Source organism: Manis javanica, chromosome 11 (assembly GCF_040802235.1).
Source record: "Manis javanica isolate MJ-LG chromosome 11, MJ_LKY, whole genome shotgun sequence".
NCBI lineage: Eukaryota > Metazoa > Chordata > Mammalia > Pholidota > Manidae > Manis > Manis javanica.
The window spans coordinates 14,168,069-14,181,407 of record NC_133166.1 but is presented as its reverse complement, the minus strand read 5'-3'; the positions used below and the strand labels follow the sequence as shown (position 1 = coordinate 14,181,407).

The window sequence follows — 13,339 nt, the reverse complement described above, 5'->3', positions numbered from 1 at the left end:
ATTTAGTGTTTGGCTTTGTCTGGCTTAAAGATTTAATAATTTTAGAAAATCCATCCTTAGTTTAAATAAGCATCAGCATCTTGACCTGGCTTCTTTGTTTAACAAGCCCACTGAACTTAAATGCATTAGCCTACAGGTTGAAATTATATGGTTATGCATAATATGATTCCATAGTCAAAGGTGACTACACATACAGAAAGCCATCTGTATGGGTATTAGGAGCAATTCTGTGGTCAGTTCCTAGTCTTGCCTGAGCACTCTGTCTCCTTGGAGATGGCATAAACCACATAACCCAGCTGCCTGACTTCAGTGTAGAGCTGTATTACCAGAGCACAACTAGTCCCTTGGTGTTGTTTCTGATACTTTTTATCTATTCTGGTTGTTTCTGTTTATCATTTCCAGAGCCTCAGTTTCCATGTCCATATTCCCAACTCCAACATGTTCTTGTTCATAGGTCAGATTTCCTTGATTTTCCCCTTAGGAAGCAGAATTCTTTCAACACCATCAAGAGATGATATATCCTAGGCACTGCACTATACACTGGAGACGCCAAGATGAATATGACATTGCACTGTCCTGAAGTGGTGGAGAAAAGGAAAAATGTCATATCTAGAGAACATGCATGCAACTGACTAGACAAGCTCAGTGTTTCATGCAGTATTTATCCAAAAATTCCTGTTGAGCTGAAGACCAACTCCTCCAGTCTTCCATTTCCCAATCCAGCTATTTATTAAATTAAATCTCTTGATCACACTTGTCCCACACTTGTGGGAGATGACTTCCCTGACCTGCTGTGACCTGTTTTAACACACTGGCTTATGATTTAAATAGAAGCAACAAAAGCAACAGGAAAGAAAGAAAGAGAAGAAGGAAGGAAGGAAGAAAGGAAGGAAGGAAGGAAGGAAGGAAGGAGGGAGGGAGGGAGGGAGGGAGGGAAGGAAGGAAGGAAGGAAGGAAGGAGGGAAGGAAGGAAGGAAGGAAGGAAGGAAGGAAGGAAGGAAGAAAGGAAGAAAGGAAGGAAGGAGGGAACAAGGGAAGGAAGGAAGGAAGGAGGAGAAGTGTTGGGGACCGCCTTTGTCTTCTCACATGTTTGTAGGCAGAATGGGAAAGCACCTTCCCCCATGTCTGAACGCAGCATGGGAAAGCACAAGCTAGAGAACAACCGGTGCAGTCCTTGGAAGTTATCTGTCCACAGAAACATATCTTGTCCTCAAAGACGAGCCAAGACTCCTCACTCTGAAAATAGGGAGACCTTGAAGATGTTTGGAAACACCGCCCCTGCTTCTGGCTATGCCCTTCCCCCACTTGCCGATGTGGCGGGAATGGAGAACAAAGAACATTCTATTTATGCATTCTGTTTACACATTCCATGAGCAACTAACAGGAACCCTGCTGTAGCTCAGTTGGTAGAGCATGGGACTCAACCTCAGAGTCGAGTTCGAGCCGAACTGGAGCAGCTGAGGTAAGCAAGAGGGCTAGTGGCTGGTGACACGAAGGAGCGTCAGCCCTACCCATCTGCCCACCTAGCTCAGTCGGTAGAGCATGAGATTCTTACTCAGAGTTGTGAGTTCAAGCCCAACTAGGAGCAGCAGAGGGCTCCCAGTTCTTTTCTTCGCCCTCCTTCTGCACTTCAGGACCTGCTCGACTAGGCGCGGCTGGACCGCGTCAGAGAAGAAGGACAGACACTCTGCTGGAAGCATACAATATGGCTGAGAGTGTGGACCAATCAGCCAGGGTTCCCTGATTTTCAGCCATGGTGTGGAGGAATTGAATATTTATTGAATGAGTATGTGCCAAGCAAAATTGTGCTCATAACAAATACCTCACAGATGCTTTATTGAAATAGACCTATGACCTAAGGTAATACTATTCTTATTTTATAGATAAGGACACAAAGAACTATAAAATAGCACTTAAGTTCCTTGTCCACTAACACACATCAAGCAAGTACAGGCCTGTGCCTACCAACTCCAAATCTAAGATCTTTTAGATCCTTTTTTAATTGGAACATTTCTAACCTTGAGAACGTAAGAGGCACCTAGATACCAAAGAAAACTGAAGGTGAAGAGAATTGATAAATTTCAAGAAGAGCCTCATAGTATCTGAGGATGTCATCTGAAGTGTAACCATGAAGATCCTGCATGTTTCTGCAGGTCTATTCTTCCACTAATGTGTCAGGGAGCAGCCCTGCTTATATAGTTAAACAAACAGTATATATAGTACTATGTTACATATGTGTGTGTGTGTCTGTGTATGTATAACAATATATATAACAATGTAATGTCAATCAAATAATGTTCTCTGAGCTATATCTTCATAAAATTCTTTGATTTTCTTTATCTAGGTTTGGAATTTGGGGTACCTGCCCCAGCTCTACTCCTACAGCTTTAAGATCATCAGTAATTAGACCCATAGGAGCAGCAATAATTAGCTTGCCCTCTTTTTGTAGAGCTTAATAGCTCACAAGCACCCCTACATATATCATGTCATTTAACTGCATCATTCCAAATCTTTACATAAAAGAGACTTGAAAAATTGATGGTAAGTCATATAATTGCAGCTTTAAAAATATTCTTTCAAAACCTTAGAATTTATCTTCTCCAAAATCTGGTACCTCCAGGTTGTTTGAATTTTCAGATATACTTTACCACCTAATCCTACTATTTTCCCTGTGTTTTTATCAATTCAGAATTTTTACCAAGCTGTGAAACAAAGACACAGCAAAGCTTCTAAGGGGAAACAAATTACATATTTTTAAAGGCACTAAAAATCCAAATCATAAATATTGGAGACTAAGAAACCTTTTATGCCATTGATTCTGCAATCTTCCAAAGGTGGAGCAATAACTGAACCAACAGAATCAGTCGCTCAAGAATAGAATGACTATTAATATCAATTTAATATCTTTGCCCTGAGAACACAATTTGCTTGTGAGTGGATGCTGTGGTTGTTTCTGCTGAAAGGTAAATAATCTCTCCTCTTTCAAAACATGCATTTAATAAAGAAGAATCCCTCCTATGCTTGAACTAATGTGCCTCCCCACACATCCATAGTTCTCTGGCTAATAAAAAGGATTATCAGGCAAATAGAAATGTAGTTTACAGTTGCAATAGCTCACACCATTACTTTTTACCTCAATAAGTAAATCAAGCATTTATGCCTGAAAACTACTTAAAAGCCAACTTTTCAGAATCTGTATTCCTCTGACAGCATATAATGAATATTTTGTCATAGCAAGTAACAAGTTTTATTATAGCTCTAATGCTTAAAATTCCATCTGTTTCCACAAACAGACCATGAATATATGAAAGCAACCATTAATCTTAAAATGTACTAAAAAAAAAATCCTCCTAATAAAGGGTTTCTAAAAGGCATTTAAAAATATTCAAGGCCTGTTAATGATGGGTGTTGTGTGTCTGACACCTCAGTTTCCATTCACTGGCTGCTCAGCTCATCCATGTTTATCCCACAGATATCTGTAAAAGAGAGGCACTATTCTTTTAAAATGGAAAACTATGCCTAATTTGAAAGGAGGATAAATATCATCCACTTGCTATTTTATCTACAGCATGGCAATTGCAGGCAGTAAACAAAGGCCGTGGACCATGAAATTGGGGAAATTGTTCTTAAAAATACCCATTTACTATCTATCCACCAGATATTTATTGAATACCTACTATGTGTCAAACACTCTGCCCTGAAAATTCAGAAATGAAAGGCATAGGTTTTGTCCTCTAGTAGCTGACAGTTCAATAGATATTGACAATGTGGTAAACAGAAGACAGAAAGAGGAGTGCCTTCTCTACAGAGAGAAACCAATAAATATTTCTCCAAGAAGACAGCATATGGGGAGGGTTTGAAAGATGACTTTTTAAAACCTGCATAACTCAAATTTAACACACCAATGGAAGCATCCAAACGATATTATCAGAATTACCTAAAGTAAAAGAAGCATCAAATGGAACTTCAGCAAAATCATAGGTTATCACAATTCAAAAAAGATTTAAGGTCATTGCTCAAAGATAACAGTTCTCAAACTGATATAACAATACACATCTTTCATTTGGAAAACAATGGTTCCCTGAATTATACTGATTTTCCAAACATTGACACATTTCATTATAATATATTTTAAAAATTGCAGTCATTAATTTTACCACCAAACTCTTCAGAAAAGTCTTAAGTATTGAGAAGCTGTCAAGTTTTATGGTACTATACACAATATTCTAAAATTTCAATAGTGTTATAAAATATAACAGTTCTAAAACAAGTCTCAAATGAGATCAAATTACATCATAATAATTTTGCAATGATATTTGCTTTTTACTGTATAGATATTTGTAACAATTTATAGTATTTTTATAATGGTATTCTTTTTTCTTTTTGGCAGCACCTTTTAAAATAACTTAACAAACATTACCTCATATAAATAAAACTTCCATTTGGAAATGAAATTCCACCTGAACATAGGAAAAATTAATGTTACATATCCATCCCAAAGCTACATCTATCCCTTCATGAAATTCTTAATTCAGAGAACTACCTTCAAGATGTGAATTAGCTACATAGTCCTCTCTAGAACAAGAATCTTAAAAACAGATCCCAAATGGCCCAGACACAGATCTTTCCTACTCAGAGTCAAGCCTAGGCCAGATGCATCTCATTTTGTTATTTTTCTTCCAACCCCCTCCACCTCAGTTACCAAAAATTTCCAAAACATTAAATAAATTGAAGTTGAGGACATTGCACCATTCTCTAATAAAAGGATTCCAGCAAGAGGAAATAAACCTAGAGATTCCGGTTGAGAGTACATCCTTCAATGAACTTCATAAAGGAGCAGGTTAGTCCCCTGACTTTCTTCACACATATATTCATAACATGTGAGGGTTTCATTGAGTGGCACTGCACTTTCCTGGATACCCTATTGAACCACACTATGGTAACATTTTTGAACGTTTGCCTGATAAATTCTGAATCTTCCTTAATTTGGATTATAATTTCCAACAACTTCATCATGACCAGATCAACTACAATGGGTAAAATTACTGATGCTCTAACACAGCTCCTGGCAGTAGCTTCACGTTGTACCATCAGTCTTTGTGTTCATCAGTGCCACTAATTCACAGTAATATCTGCTCTTATTCACAGAAAATCTCTTCACTTGGAAGAAAAACTGCCAAATGATGGTCATTCACATTAGGTTAATTGGCAGAAGCCTTTTTAAAAATGTGATTTGAGCCTGCCATTTTTATTAAAGCAAATAATAGTATTGGTTGCCAATGATGAAATTTGATCCTTCAAAAAAATATTTAAATTTTAGAATATTTGTGTATAGTACCATGAAAACTTGACAGCTTCCCAATACTTAAACTTTTCTGATGAGTTCGGTGTTAAAATCAATGAATGTAATTTTTTATATATTATAATGAAATGTGTCAATATTTGGAAGATCAGTATAACTCAAGGAACCATTGGTTTCCAAATGAAAAATATATATTGTTATAATATATAACATGGGTAAAATATTCATCTAAAATTCAAGATAAATTAATGAATTTTTGTGTAATGGAGAACCAAAAGCTTACTGATGCAGAATCAGATTCCATATTGCAACTAACCTTTTAAGAAATTTCTACTGGTTAAAGTTTCGGTGTACTATCTAAGAAGAATATCCACAATTATCTAAACAGACTATTAAAATTATTCCCTCCTAGATTTCCAACTGTATATCTGTGCAAGGTCAGATTTTCTTCATGTTTTTCAACCAAAACAACCTCTATCAGAATTTGAATGCAGAACAGTTATAGAAATTTAACGGTCTTCTTAAAATAAGCTACACATTAGTATAATGTAAAAAAAGTAACTGTCACTATTTTTAGTGCTTTTTGTTTTGATTTGGAAAATAAATATTTTTATGAAGAACGGGTTATAGTAACAAGTAGTTGAATGGGTTTACTTCTGCTATTTTCAAATAAAGTATTTTAAATATTTTAATTGTTAATTATAATTATATATATGATATATACATATGTATCACCTGTACAAAGTACTTTGTAGTTTTTAATAATTTTTAGGAGTGTAATGTGTCCTGAGAACGAAATATTTGAGAACCATTGTTCTAAGACATGAATGTATCAAAACCACCTGCCAAGCTTTAAAATACACACAAACATATCACAGAGATAATTTTAAAAGCCTCACACATGATTCAAATGTCTTAAGTGAACACTGTGGGAAAGAACAATTTATTTTCTAGAGACATCTAGTATTAAAATGTGTGTGAACATGTATTTAAATCAGTTCCAAAGTCTAACACACAGCCACCTCTACCACATGGCAATAACTGCCTTCCTATGTATTAACTATGTCAATTTGTAACGTAGGCAAGTTAGTCACTATTTTCAAACCTCTGCCTTCTCATGTTTAAAATTTCCTGAAGAAGCAGATACAAATAGTATTACCTCATATGATTGGTGAATGATTAAATGAGGAAAGTGCTTATTTTAACATACGTTCATTGAACTATTTTTATTATTTTATCTTTTTCATTATCTTACTAGTCTTACTGTGGTTACAACTCTTACTGTGGTTACAACTATTCCTTTGGTAGGTGGTCCTGTATCTTTATTTATTCATTGCCCATGATGGCGAACACAACCCTTTTCAAAGCAGCATATTTCATTACCCTAAGGAAAATCCTTCATTATGGTTTCAATGGGTCTCTTGGCTTTCAATTTAACTTAAAGCCAAAATTCTTCCTTGCAAAAGGCATTTTTGAGAGTCATGTAGGTTTATTGTAAAAAGAATCATACAGATGTGTATTTGAATATTGGCTTTCTCTCTTATGGTTTGTGTTGTCATTGGCGAATCACTGAATGTCAGTTACTTCATCTATGAAATGGGAATAATAATGCTCTTTTGTTTCATTGTAATCATAAAATCTCAAAGAACCAATATATGTTAACCACATGATTCATTCTATTACAATGTCTGTGTGGGCTTTACATTGAGAATTTGCCTGACACTCCTAAAACTTTGAACCTAGTGGGGGCACAAAGCATATTATATTAGGGGTAGGAATCCTATGTGATTTTTCTTACTGCTTCCCAACTAAGGGTCATACTGGGAAAAATCATTCATTCATTTTTCATTGCTTTAGTTGCTACTTTTCATATTATGCTAACGCAGAGGAATAACCCAGGTTTCCTTGCTTTTCTTGGTGACTGCTTTTACCAACCACTATTCTACTCCTGATAATCTTGCTATATTGTTCACCTATACTGTGCATAAAATATGACCAATTAAAGACTCTTCCATTGTATGGGAGAATTTTGCTTCCTGAAGAGCAGACTTTTTTCTTCCTATATTGTTCAGGTCAAAGACATTGCAACTGTAGAGGTGCCAACTGTCTTGCATTAGACATGCAAGCAATCAATCCAAAAACAGGTTTTAAATCCTAATCCTATCCCCAAGAGTTTGCTGCTGCCTATAAACTGACACATAATGGCTTTAAAAATGTAATTAACAGATAATTAAATATTTATGCTCTGTGTAAACAAGTGCCTAAGTGCTTTGGTGGGAGAGTAGATGAGGATTTACTGATTTACCTTGCACAGAGATACAATTGACATGATAAAAGAGTAGAGATTAAAAGGATCCTGTCTCCAGATTTTAACCATGTAATCCTAGAAAACTAGAATTACGCTTTTTTTTGCCTCTGCATTCAAGAAACAAAATGTGCTGTGTATCTGTTTTATGTGTTTCTGGGACACAAAGATAAGTTGATAAATTATCTTTCAATAGCATGCATTCCAGTGGAATAGCACTTCTTACATAAAAATGATATGAAATTCAAACTGAGGTAACCACTAATAAAGTTTTATTGAAGCACACCCATATTCCTTTGTTTATGTATTATCTACAGAAGAGTTCACATTACAAATACTGAGTTGAATAGTTGCAATAGAGACCATATGGACTGAAAATCCTAAAATATCTAGTATCTGTTCCTTTACAGGAAGTTTGTTGACCTCTGCTTTAAAGAGATTATGGAAATATTGTTTTTTTTCTTAAAACAGTGAAACAACAAGAATCATGATAATGATGAGGAGGAGAAGGAATAGGAGAAAGAAGAGAAGCATCACGATCATGACTGTATTAGTTTGAATTTTCTTACCTGTCTCCAGGCTTCGACCATTTCTTGGGAGGACCACTTCAATAAAGGGCACATTCAATCAACTGTGTAGTGATTCCTATGAGCTCCATTCCTGGAAACAAAACATATTTTCATGTTTTGTGCAACCTTTCATCATTTATGGTCATTTAAAACATTTTAAGATGCTACATAGTAAAACTTGAGTGAGTCTGGAAGACATTGTTGCACTCACCCAGCCAGCACTGTGCCCTCTCACCCTTCCTTTCTTCCTATGAAAATACTGATTTTGTTCCTTTTTGAGCATTGTACAATCTCATATACAGAAGAAGCTGAATCTCTCACTAGTCTAAGCTAACCAGGCTGCTTCTCTTTCCTTTATCAAGAGATAGGTTTAAGTATGCCCACAGAACAGTTCTGGGTAATTATATGTGAAATAATATCTTCTAGGGAAAGATCTGTAACCACATTCTTGCCTAATGTTCTCCAAACAAAAGGCAACTAAGTTTAAACAATGTAACTGTGAAATATTCCACTTCCCACATCAGAGACAGCCATACCCTTGCATGCAAGGTAGAATTGAGTGAGAGTAGAGAAGTTCAGGTAAGAAAAAAAAAAAAAAAGATAAATTGATTAAAGTGAAAAATCTTTCTTAAGTAGCATGAATGTTACAGATTCTTGCATTTAAAAAGTACAATTCAGAGTAGTGTCAAGGACCCACTTTCTTGTTTGTCTTTGTGTCTTAATTTGCAGCTATGGAAATATGCAATTATTAGTGTGGTATTCACAGTAGTTGTACATGGAAAATGAAGAACATTGGGAAATATTAAACAATTGATATATCATTCTAAAATATGTATATATGCCAGCCTATATATAACATGCCTGAAGCATAGTATTTGCATTGGAAAATAAATAGATGCTAGAAGTGTGAATAGCTTCACTTACATGAATAATAATAAACTTTAATTAAATTTTCAGAAATTAAATAAAAATTCAGCACCATTACAATCATTTATATTTTAAAATGTTATGTTCCTTAAATGTTCTTACTTGGCCTTTTTAATTTGCTAGATATTTTTGAATGTTTAGAAGACAACTTTTTAAAAATATACATGAAAAGTAATGTTATTATTTTCTTGCAGTTTTTAAAACTTACATATTATGATATATATTCAAATGTGTATATGTTAAGTACAGTTACATTTTCTCTTACTTTTTACAATTTTACTATGGAAATATGAAAGTAGTATGACTCCTGTGTACTCATTGCCCAGCCTTAACAATTTTTTCCTATCAACACCATCATCCACTCCCTCATATTATTTTGAGTTAAACCCAAATTATAGCCTTTTTCATTCATTAATATTTGTTTGTAACATTAAAACATATTAAAGGTAGCTGTTTAACGTATGAAATAGCCAGTTAGTTTTTTAAAATCCCAAAGGTCTTATAAACGTTTGTTTATAATTCTTTTGAATCAGGATCCCAATGTTTCACATATCACAATTGATTGGTATGTCTTATAAATGCTATAAATTTTTTTCTCTCTTGCTCTGCCCTCCCTCACTCTCTCTTGACTCTTTCTTCACTCTCTCATTGTTGCAGAAACTGACTACTGGTCCTGGATTGTTTTGCACAGTTTACATCAGCAGTGTTTAAAAAAATTTTCTGCAAATGATGAAAATATTCTAGGCTGTTCAGTATGATAGCCACTAGCCACATATGGCTATTGAGCTCTTGAAAGAAATGTATATGGCATGGCCTAAGATCGGAAATAAGTTTTGTTTTGTTTTAAAGGTAAGTTTAAATTTAAATAACTACATGTGGTTAGTGAATTATGGCTCTTTAGATTTGTGGATTGTATCACCGTGGGGCAGTTTAATATATTGCTATATTCTTTTTATTTCCTATAAAGTGGTGGTTGGGTGTAAACTAGGGGCCTAATCAAATTCAATTGCTTTTCCTTTTTTTCTTTGTTTGCAGGAATTCTTTGTAGATGGTTTTATGTTTTACCTTCCAGAGGCATATAAACTGCAGCAGTTTTTGTAGTTTTGATGTTAGCCTGGATGCTCAAAATCTAGGTGAATTATTAATTCATTAAAGTTGAAAAATGGTGATATTCTAATTCTGCTATTTCTTCTTCATTTTCTGTGTAAAGACTAATGGCAGGACAGATGGTGATTCTTTCCCTTCATTTACCAGTTTTCAAATAGTGATTTGGATCTCTATTATCCTCCATAAACATTATTTTACCATAATTTAAACTCATGTATTTATTAATATTTAGTGTTTTCATCCATTGAAGTTATTGTTCTTAGAGATACTTATAATTTCCACTATTTGGTCAATGGAGTCTTTTCTAGTTGTCTCTTGAATCCTTTTAAAATGACCTTAGTAATCTTTGATAGCTTGCATTTCATTTTAAAAATGTAATCATCTTTTAGATGATTACTCTCAATATAACACAAAATTAAATGAAAATTTTTATTATAACATTATCATGCCTATTTTATTACTAATTCAAACACTATGGACCCCAAAAGAAAATCTAGGCATGTGCAATAATTACACTCATATATTCCTCATACTGAGTTAACTTTTAGTTATATAAGGACCCTAACTTTATATATATATTTATTTTTATTATTTTGAAGCTATACTTGTCAAGAAAGCAATTATTTTATATAACATCTCATAGCTTTTTTATAAGCTAAATATTTAGAAACATTAACCTACATGTGTACTTTTCCCCAAAAAATCAGGAAATAGGAGTGAGCCTTTCAATGGCATAATTTACATCAAATTGCAAATAACTCCACATTTGTTACATTAAGAGAAACATTATTTTACTTAATTCTCATCACAACTCTTGATATAAACAGAATTTATAATTCTGGTTTTGGGTGTTAACTGGGTATCAGAGATATTAAAAGGCTTTTCCAAGATAAATAACTAGTAAATGGACTAGAATTCAGATCTTTAATTCAATAAATTTTCCAGGACACCAAGAACAGGGTTTCAATATTTTAAGCCATCTCTATTGCAAATTACTTACGTGACAATTCAGGATATCATTGAAAATACCTTTAATTCTAAATAAGCTTTTTTTAAAACTAAAGACTTCAGGATATAACTTTTAAATAAAATTCCTTTTCCCCAAACTATCAATCAATTAATCAATATCATCTTCCCTCTGAACAATTATACTTCCTCAGAATTTTATAGACGTTCTCTTTTTTTTTTTCTTTTCTTGCCAAACATGTGGTGCTATGTTATCTTTTCAGAATAAAGGAGGAAAACTTATTTGGGGGTGTTAACAGAAGCAATAAATACTGAATTGCTGACCTTTATGGATTCTGTGAGATCAGTTTATGTTTTAAGGTACACCACATACCCTCATCTCTTTTCTAAGTGAGAGAACCATTTTATCTTTCTGTGAAGAAGTAAAACTCAAGAAGCTGAATCCATTTCAGAAAGTGTATATGTTTGCCCAGATGTAGTATTTATACCACTTGGAGTCCATTAGCTTGGTGACATTAAAAGTTCCATTTGTAAGTTTAACTCCTAGGAATTCTCCCTGAAAGTCTAGTACTTGTGCCTACCCAAGGCATTCATGTGGCCTGAGTCACTGCCATAAGCAATGATTTGGATTATCTTTAATACCTTCTTTGTGTCAGCATCTTTTCATATATGGTATGACACTTTAAAGCATTAATGTATGTTTGTTTTGTTGTGATCTAAGACTAAAAAAGAATGAATCAAAGAAATATTTCTGTCTTTTCTAGTTAGTCCACCATCTGTCTTCCGCAAGAAAGTTTTGGATTCTGCAATATCAGTGTTGCTTTTCCTCTAATGCAGAACAAAACCTATATATTGGAATTCATAACATCAGAAGACTACATGTTTTCCTGGATGGTTCACAATGGTGAGGGGATGATACTCAGATACTGTGAGTGGAGAGGCAGAATGGCTGAGCTACAGAGTTGTAGTACACGGAAAAAGCACACATCCTTAGGTAAACCTCAGCCAATAATATTCACCTGTATCCCACTTGCACTCTGCATCTTAAGCAGTGAATAGAGCCTCTGCTTGGGGGCATGTGCAGGTGAGAGCTCTGGCCTTTCCAGTGATGGCCTTGGGAGCTGATACAGCACAGCTGGGTCCTCCTGCTCGACTTAGTCATTAGCCAGGCAGTAACATGTCTTACTTCCATGAAGAGGGATTTTACTCTGAGCATACACACACTGAAGTGGCTTAACTCTCTCATTCTCCCTTTTTTGGGGGGCATGTGCTGCCCTTATGGAAGGTTTGGGCAATTTCTTCTGTGCTTTTTGCCAAGCATCATCAGAATTCCTCATCCCGGATTGCCATGACCAAAAATCAAGTCTCCCAACTTGGTTTCTTTCTTATAATAAAGTTAATATGATTTCATCTTTAATTTGTTAACATATTACTGCTAAAATTGTGCAGGAATCCTGGCAGAGAAAAGAGATATAACTCAGCCTCCCTGAGACCACCAGCACTATTAATTCCCTTATATAATATTTTTTATTTATTAAGTTACTACTATAGACAAGGAATTGCTCTGAGTGGTAATATTGATGTTTCAGACATACATGTTTAAAGAGACTTCATGGGTTTCTTACCATGATGGCTGAGCCAGACTGAAAAGGATAAGAGCCTGTTGATACACTTGTTACTTTAGAAATTGTATTTTTCTTATACCATTAATTGAAGAAGGTATTATAATGTGCTGAATAAATGAATAGATTAATACATATTCTAGGTGAAGCACAAATACAAGATAGTTATACTTCTTTAGTAGAAGGAGATTGAATCCTCTATGGAGGGAGACAGAATTCAAAGCCAATTCTGTCACTTACCAGTAATTGGACCTTCTCTGCACAAATATTTAACTTCTGTAAGCCTCAGTTTTATTATCTGCAAAATGGAGGAAATAGTTTGTAGCTTACAGCATGATTGTAACTTTCATAAATAACATGAAGATAAGATTCTCTAGGATCTTAGAAAGGTAGAGAAGTGATAGTCAGTAAAGTAAGTAGAAGAGTAGAGAGCCCAAAGAAATGTAAGATTCACTAATTATATAAAAAAACAGGTAGGAAATTAAACAAGCCAAGGCTTCAATAAGGGAAGGAAACAGAGATGGAAGTATAGCTAAATAAT

The 13,339-nt window shown here is 34.5% G+C and overlaps 2 long non-coding RNA genes across 2 annotated transcripts in view; one reads left to right on the top strand and one right to left on the bottom strand.

Moving 5' to 3' along the window:
* Positions 1-8,749, bottom strand: part of LOC140844177 (uncharacterized) — an 80,216-nt gene extending 71,467 nt beyond the window's left edge. The window contains exon 1 of the long non-coding RNA XR_012122384.1: positions 8,177-8,749. This is a non-coding gene — a long non-coding RNA (uncharacterized lncRNA). The remainder of the gene's footprint in view (positions 1-8,176) is intronic.
* Positions 1,388-8,205, top strand: LOC140844176 (uncharacterized). Its single transcript, XR_012122383.1, has 4 exons — positions 1,388-1,462; positions 1,635-1,860; positions 2,345-2,541; positions 8,079-8,205. It is a non-coding gene; the product is annotated as an uncharacterized lncRNA (long non-coding RNA).
* Positions 8,750-13,339: the final 4,590 nt, after the last annotated feature.